This window comes from Lipotes vexillifer, unplaced genomic scaffold, assembly GCF_000442215.2.
Source record: "Lipotes vexillifer unplaced genomic scaffold, Lipotes_vexillifer_v1.1 scaffold83, whole genome shotgun sequence".
Taxonomy (NCBI): domain Eukaryota; kingdom Metazoa; phylum Chordata; class Mammalia; order Artiodactyla; family Lipotidae; genus Lipotes; species Lipotes vexillifer.
Window position 1 is genome coordinate 1711816 of NW_006799780.1, and position 8955 is coordinate 1720770.

The following is an 8955-nucleotide window of genomic DNA, read 5'->3' on the forward strand; positions in this document are numbered from 1 at the left end:
GACTCACTTCTCTTCCTCGTGGGAATCAGAAGAGAAATGTTTTACTGCCCTGAAGGGGGATGGGTAATAAGACCTACAGGTTCCCTGAATAAGGAAGGGGGAAGAGCTAAAGTCAAGAGCCCAAGGCCCTAGGATACCTGGGGACACGAGTATACCTTGTAGTTTCATGCTTGAGGAAGATGGGGCCTGGGAACTTAAAGGCACGAGTGTCTTCCCCAGGTGCCTCTCCCTTCATGCCCAGGGTCCTATAATAATATCATTTTCGTGATTAAACGCTTTGGGGAAAAAACTGCTCAAGATTGGTTCAAGATGGTGGAGTAGAAGGACGTGCTCTCACTCCCTCTTGCGAGAACACCAGAATCACAACTAACTGCTGAACAATCATCGAAAGGAAGACACTGGAGCTCACCAAAAAAGATACCCCACATCCAAAGACAAACGAGAAGCCACAATGAGACAGTAGGAGGGATGCAATCACAATAAAATCAAATCCCATAACTGCTGGGTAGGTGATTCACAAACTGGAGAACACTTATACCACAGAAGTCCACCCACTGGAGTGAAGGTCCTGAGCCCCACGTTGGGCTTCCGAACGTGGGGGTCCGGAAACAGGAGTGAATCAAACTTTGAAGGCTAGCGGGATTTGACTGCAGGACTTTGACAGGACTGGGGGAAACAGAGACTCCACTCTTGGAGGGCACACACAAAGTAGTATACGCATGGGGACCCAGGGGAAGGAGTAGTGACCCCAGAGAGACAGAACCAGACATACCTGCCTAGTGTTGGAGGGTCTCCAGCAGAGGCAGGGGGTGGCTCTGTCCCACCGTGAAGATAAGGACGCTGGCAGCAGAAGTTCTGGGAAGTATTCCTTGGCGTGAGCCCTCCCAGAGTCCCCCATTAGCCCCACCAAAGAGCCGGGTAGGCTCCAGTGTTGGGTCGCCTCAGGCCAAACAACCAACAGAGAGGGGACCCAGTGCCACCCATCAGCAAACAGATTGCCCACCAGAGCAACATCCAGCTCTACCCACCACCAGTCCCTCCTATCAGGAAACTTCAACAAGCCTCTGAGATAGCCTCATCCACCAGAGGGCAGACAGCAGAAGCAGGAAGAACTACATTCCTGCAGCTTGTGGAACAAAAACCACATTCACAGAAAGAGAGACACCATGAAAAGGCAGAGGGCTATGTACCAGATGAAGGAACAACATAAAACCCCAGAAAGGGGCTTCCCTGGTGGCGCAGTGGTTGAGAGTCCGCCTGCCGATGCAGGGGACATGGGTTCGTGCCCCGGTCCGGGAGGATCCCACATGCCGCAGAGCGGCTGGGCCCGTGAGCCATGGCCGCTGAGCCTGCACGTCCGGAGCCTGTGCTCTGCAACGGGACACGCCACAACAGTGAGAGGCCCGCGTACGGCAAAAAAAAACCAAAAAACAAAAAACAAAACCCCAGAAAAACAACTAAGTGAAGTGTAGATAGGCAACCTTCCAGAAAAAGAAATCAGAAAAAGGATAGTGAAGATGATCCAGGACGTCAGAAAAAGAATGGAGGCAAAGATCAAGCAGATGCAAGAAATGTTCAACAAAGATCTAGAAGAATTAGAGAACAAACAGAGATGAACAATACAATAACTGAAATGAAATACAGTAGAAGGAATCAATAGCACAATAACTGAGGCAGAAGAACAGATAAGTGACTGGAAGACAGAATGGTGGAATTCACTGCTGTGGAACAGAATAAAGAAAAAAGAATGAAAAGAAATGAAGACAGCCTAAGAGACCTCTGGGACAACATTAAACGCAACAACATTCGCATTAGAGGGGTCCCAGAAGGAGAAGAGAGAGAAAGGACCAGAGAAAATATCTGAAGAGATTATAGTCAAAAACTTCCCTAACATGGGAAAAGAAAAAGCCATCCAACTCCAGGAAGTACAGAGAGTCCCATACAGGATAAACCCAAGGAGAAACAAGCCGAGACACACAGTAATCAAACTGGCAAAAATTAAAGACAAAGAAAAATTATTGAAAGCAGCAAGGGAAAACAAAATAACATACAAAGGAACTCCCATAAGGTTAACAGCTGATTTCTCAGCAGAAACTCGACAAGCCAGAAGGGAGTGGCATGATATAGTTAAAGTGATGAAACGTAAGAACCTACAACCAAGATTACTCTACCTGACAAGGATCTCATTCAGATTCGATGGATAAATTAAAACCTTTACAGACAAGCAAAAGCTAAGAGAATTCAGCACCACCAAACCAGCTCTACAACAAATGCTAAAGGAACTTCTCTAAGTGGGAAACACAAGACAAGGACCTACAAAAACAAACCCATAACAATTAAGAAAATGGTAATAGGAACATACATTTGATAATTACCTTAAACGTGAATGGATTAAATGCTCCAACCAAAAGACACAGCCTTGCTGAATGGATACAAAAACAAGACCCATATACATGCTGTCTACAAGAGACCCAATTCAAACCTAGGGACACATTCAGACTGAAAGTGAGGGAATGGAAAAAGATATCCCCTGCAAATGGAAATGAAAAGAAAGCTGGAGTAGCAATACTCATATAAGATAAAATAGACTTTAAAATAAAGAATGTTACAAGAGACAAGGAAGGACACTACATAACGATGAAAGGATCAATCCAAGAAGAAGCTATAACAATTATAAATATATATGCAACCAACATAGGAGCACCTCAATACATAAGGCAACTGCTAACAGCTATAAAATAGGAAAGCGACAGTAACACCATAATAGTGGGGGACTTTAACACCTCACTTACACCAATGGACAGATCATCCAAAAAGAAAACTAATAAGGAAACACAAGCTTTAAATGACACAATAGATCTGATAGATTTAACTGATATTTATAGGACATTCCATCCAAAAACAGATTACACTTTTTTCTCAAGCGCACACGGAACATTCTCCAGGACAGATCACATCTTGGGTTGCAAATCAAGCCTCAGTAAATTTTAAAAAACTGAAATCATATCAAGCATCTTTTCTGACCACAATGCTATGAGATTAGAAATCAATTACAGGGAAAAAAACCATCAAAAACACAAACAAATGGAGGCTAAACCATACATTAGTAAATAACCAAGAGATCACTGAAGAAATCAAAGGGGAAATCAAAAAATACCTAGAGACATATGACAATGAAAACACGATGATCCAAAACCTACGGGATGCAGCAAAAGCAGTTCTAAGAGGGAAGTTTATAGCTATACAAGCCTACCTCAAGAAACAAGAAAAATCTCCAATAAACAATCTAACCTTACGCCTAAAGGAACTAGAGAAAAATGAACAAACAAAACCCATAGTTAGCAGAAGAAAAGAAATCATAAAGATCAGAGCAGAAATAAATGAAATAGAAACAAAGAAAACAATAGCAAAGATCAATAAAACTAAAAGCTGGTTCTTTGAGAAGATAAACAAAATTGATAAACCATTAGCCAGCCTCATCAAGAAAAAGAGGGAGAGGACTCAAATCAATAAAATTAGAAATGAAAAAGGAGAAGTTACGACAGACACTGACTGCAGAAATACAAAGAATCCTAAGAGACTACTACAAGCAACTCTATACCAATAAAATGGACAACCTCGAAGAAATGGACAAATTCTTAGAAAGGGGTAACCTTCCAAGACTGAACCAGTAAGAAATAGAAAATATGAACAGACCAACCACAAGTAATGAAACTGAAACTGTGATTATAAATCTTCCAACAAACAGAAGTCCAGGACCAGATGGCTTCACAGGTGAATTCTATCAAACATTTAGAGAAGAGCTAACACCCATTTTTCTCAAACTCTTCCAAAAAATTGCAGAGGAAGGAACACTCCCAAACTCATTCTATGAGGCCACCATCACCGCTACCAAAACCAAAGATACTACAAAAAAAGAAAATTACAGGGCTTCCCTGGTGGCGCAGTGGTTGAGAGTCCGCCTGCCGATGCAGGGTACACAGGTCCGTGCCCCGGTCCAGGAAGTTCCCACATGCTGCGGAGCAGGTGGGGCTGTGAGTCATGGCCGCTGAGCCTGCGCGTCTGGAGCCTGTGATTCACAACGGGAGGGGCCACAACAGTGAGAGGCCCACGTACCACAAAAAAAAAAAAAAAAAAAAAAAAGAAAATTACAGACCAATATCCCTGATGAATATAGATGCAAAAACCTCAACAAAATACTAGCAAACAGAATCCAACAACACATTAAAAGGATCATACACCATGAGCAGGTGGGATTTATCCCAGGGATGCAAGGATTCTTTAATATACACAAATCAATCAATGTGATGCACCATATTAACAAATTGAAGAAGAAAAACCATATGATCATCTCAATAGATGCAGAAAAAGCTTCTGACAAAATTCAACCCCCATTTATGATAAAAAAAACTCCCCAGAAAGTGGGCATAGAGGGAACCTACCTCAACATAATAAAGGCCATATACGACAAACCCAGAGCCAACATCGTGCTCAATGGTGAAAAACTGAAAGCATTCACTCTAAGATCAGGAAAAAGACAAGGATGTTCACTCTCGCCACTATTATTCAACATAGTTTTGGAAGTCCCAGCCACGGCAATCAGAGAAGAAAAAGAAATAAAAGGAATACAAATTGGAAAAGAAGAAGTAAAACTGTCACTTTCTGCAGATGACATGATACTATACATAGAAAATCCTAAAGATGCCAGCAGAAAACTACTAGAGCTAATCAATGAATTTGGTAGAGTTACAGGATACAAAATTAATGCACAGAAATCTCTTGCATTCCTATATGCTAATGATGAAAAATCTGAAAGAAAAAATAAGGAAACACTCCTATTTACCACTGCAACAAAAAGAATAAAATACCTAGGAATAAACCCGCCAAGGGAGACAAAAGACCTGTATGCAGAAAACTATAAGACACTGTTGAAAGAAACCAAAGATGATACCAACAGATGAAGAGATATACCATGTTCTTGGATTGGAAGAATCAATACTGTGCAAATGACTATACTACCCAAAGCAATCTACGGATTCAACGCAACCACTATCAAATTACGAATGGCATTTTTTATGGAATTAGAACAAAAAAATCTTAAAATTTGTATGGAGACACAAAATACCTTGAATAGCCAAAGCAGACTTGAGGGAAGAAAACAGAGCAGGAGGAATCAGACTCCCTGACTTCAGACTATACTACAAAGCTACAGTAATCAAGACAATATGGTACTGGCACAAAAACAGAAATACAGATCAATGGAACAGGACAGAAAGCCCAGCGATAAACCCACACACCTACGGTCAACTAATCTATGACAAAGGAGGTAAGGATATACAATGGAGAAAAGACATTCTCTTCAATAAGTGGTGCTGGGAAAACTGGACAGCTACATGTAAAAGAATGAAATTAGAACACTCCCAAACACTGTACACAAAAATAAACTCAAAATGGATTAGAGACCTAAATGTAAGACCAGACTCTATAAAACTCTTAAGAGGAAAACTTAGGAAGAACACTCTTTGACATAAATCACAGCAAAATCTTTTTTGCTCCACCTCTTAGAGTAATGGAAATAAAAACAAAAATAAACAAATGGGACCTAATGAAAGGTAAAAGCTTTTGCACAGCAAAGGAAACCATAAACAAGACAAAAAGACAACCCTCAAAATGGGAGAAAATATTTGCAAACGAATCATCAGACAAAGGATTAATCTCTAAAATATATAAACAGCTCATGAAGCTCAATATCAGAAAAACAAACAACCCAATGCAAAAAAGGCAGAAGACCTAAATAGACATTTCTCCAAAGAAGATATACAGACTGCCAAGAAGCACATGAAAAGCTGCTCAACATCACTAATTATTAGAGAAATGCAAATCAAAACTACAATGAGGTATCACCTCACACCAGTTAGAATGGGCATCATCAGAAAATCTACCAACAACAAATGCTGGAGAGGGTGTGGAGAAAAGGGAACCCTCTTGCACTGTTGCTGGGAATGTAAATTGATACAGCCACTATGGAGAACAGTATGGATGTTCCTTGAAAAACTAAAAATAGAATAACCACATGACCCAGGAATCCCACTACTGGGCATATACCCAGAGAAAACCATAATTCAAAAAGACACATGCACCCCAATGTTCATTGCAGCACTATTTACAATAGCCAGGTCATGGAAGCAACCTAAATGCCCATCGACAGACGAATGGATAAAGAAGATGTGGTACATATATACAATGGAATATTACTCAGCCATAAAAAGGAACGAAATTGGGTCATTTGTAGAGACTTTCCTACAGAGTGAAGTAAGTCAGAAAGAGAAAAACAAATATCGTACATTAACACATATATGTGGAATCTAGAAAAAACGGTACAGATGAACCAGTTTGGAGGGCAGAAGTTGAGACACAGATGTAGAGAACAAACCAAGGGGGGAAAGAGGCAGGGGGTGGTGGTGTGATGAATTTGGAGATTGGGATTGACATGTATACACTGATGTGCATAAAATGGATGACTAATAAGAACCTGCTGTATAAAAAAATAAATAAAATTAAATTAGACAATTAAACAAGAAAACAAAACTGGACCTTCCCTGGTGGCGCAGTGGTTGAGAGTTCGTCTGCCCATGCAGGTGACGTGGGTTTGTGCCCCGGTCCGGGAAGATCCCACATACCGCGGAATGGCTGGGCCCGTGAGCCATGGCCGCTGAGCCTGCGCGTCCAGAGCCTGTGCTCCACAATGGGAGAGGCCACAACAGTGAGAGGTCCGCGTACCACCAAAAGAACCCCCCAAAAACTGCTCTATAAGGTCCTCACAGAGTCGTTCCTTGCCTCCGGGAGGTCATAATTTATGATACATCATTGTGTCCACACTAGGTGAAACATACGGACAACAGGCTGGGATACTCAATCAGTGTTTGATGGGCCATGGTGTATTTATAGCACATGTGGTAGAGGTTGAGGACACACACCTTTTGGGGAGAACAGGGAACTGGACCAGAGACTGGGCAGACCAAGGATGGAAGGAAGAACCTGGGAGCAACACACATGGTCTAGAGGGTAAAGACTGGACTGGGGCCTGAGGGGGCCACCCTCACCAACTGACAGTTCAGGACCCTCCCTGCTCTGAAGCATTCCCATGAGCTAACCCAAGGGCTTCCTGCTTGATAAGGCAAGAAAGAGAGAGATGGAGAGGACTTCTCATTCTAGTCAGACCTCAAGATAATATACAAGAGTAGCAAACACTCTCATACTGCTTATTATGAGCTGTTCTAACACTTTAAGATATTAACTTATTTGAGCCTCACAACCGCAGGCCCTGTCTTATCCACTGATGCAGAAAGGAAGGCATAAAAAGGCTAAGGAACTTGCCCAAGGTTTGAAAGCTGATAAGTGTGGAATTCGGGCATTGCCCTTGCTTTTAACCATTATGCTATCCTGCTCTTCTGCAAGAAGACAAGTTGAGAGGCTGCAGGACGGTCAGCACTAGGTGGCATGGTAGGTCTGCCCCCTCATTTTTAGGGGACAGGCAACAGAGCTTTTGGTTGAGACACATCCTCTCATCACGCCAGTGTGGGTGAGAGGTCAACTCTTCCAGCTCTTACCTGCAAGCTGTGTGGCCGTGTGCATGTTAATTAACCTCTCTGAGAATTAGCTATTTGCTGTATGTGTAAGTTATGCTGTCTAGCGTATCCGTGAGGATTAAATGGGGCTCCTGGCACATACCCAATAGACAGAATCTATTATTCGACCAGCTGAAAGCTCTCAAAACAAGCATCTGACACACAGTCACCATCTAATAAATTAATCAAAATACTGTAACAAAGTAATAATGGCTATAAGTCTACAATGGCATGTAACAGTGAGCTCATAGCCACAGAGCTACAAATCTTCAGCAGTTCCTATACCACACTGTTTGGGGAGGGATTAGATAATTTTTCCTAAGTGTTCCCCTGGGATAGTTAAGAACCAAGACATAAGAAAAAAGATACAAATTTACAAGTTAGCAGAATGTTTCACTTAAAAACGTAATGCAAGAGTTGAAGATAATTTTTAAAACAACATCTTACAATAGTCTTAGTTTGATTCTAGAAAGCTAAACATTCCACAATTACTAAATCACCTATAGAAAATGGACAGCCTCCAATGACCAAAGAAAGAACATAATTGCATATAACATCCCAAAGTGCAGAGAGAAACCATCTGACAAGGTTAACCTTTTAATGGGTGTGAGCGCTGTGTTTGTTGCTCTCCCTCAGGATAGAGCCTGGTGACCGGTGCCTGGCTGGCCTATCCTCAGGGCGAACAGCTCTCTCTCAGTGACCAGACAGCAAACTTTGTACCCAGTATGTTCTGAACTCACAATCAATAATGCAACCACATGGGCTTCCCTGGTGGCGCAGTGGCTGAGAGTCCGCCTGCCAATGCAGGGGACGCGGGTTCGGGCCCTGGTCCGGGAAGATCCCACATGCCGTGGAGCAGCTAAACCCGTGAGCCATGGCCGCTGAGCCTGCACGTCCGGAGCCTGTGCTCCGCAACAGGAGAGGCCACAGCAGTGAGAGGCCTGCGTACCGAAAAAAAAAAAAAAAAAAAGAATGCAACCACAGCCAGCAATGCCACTGACACACACGCTGATGGACAGTTGCCAGGACCACTTCAAACCAGGATTTAAAGTAAAACAACAAGTTAGATGAGCCCTGTGCTGACATCCCACCCCCAGTCAGGAGTCAGGGATTCTCCTTCCTGGAGACAGACCATATTTCTACAACAGGCTTTTCTATTTTCCTTACAGATTGCTTCAACTAAGAGCACAAATCTGAAATAATGAGTCACCTACTGGCTTGAATCCAAAGCACCAGGTCAAATGCAGTTTAAGCCACATCAGTGCTTAAAGGCAACTCTAGTGCAGTGAGTGGACGGATTTCTGCCGCCTGGAATCTGCACACTCTT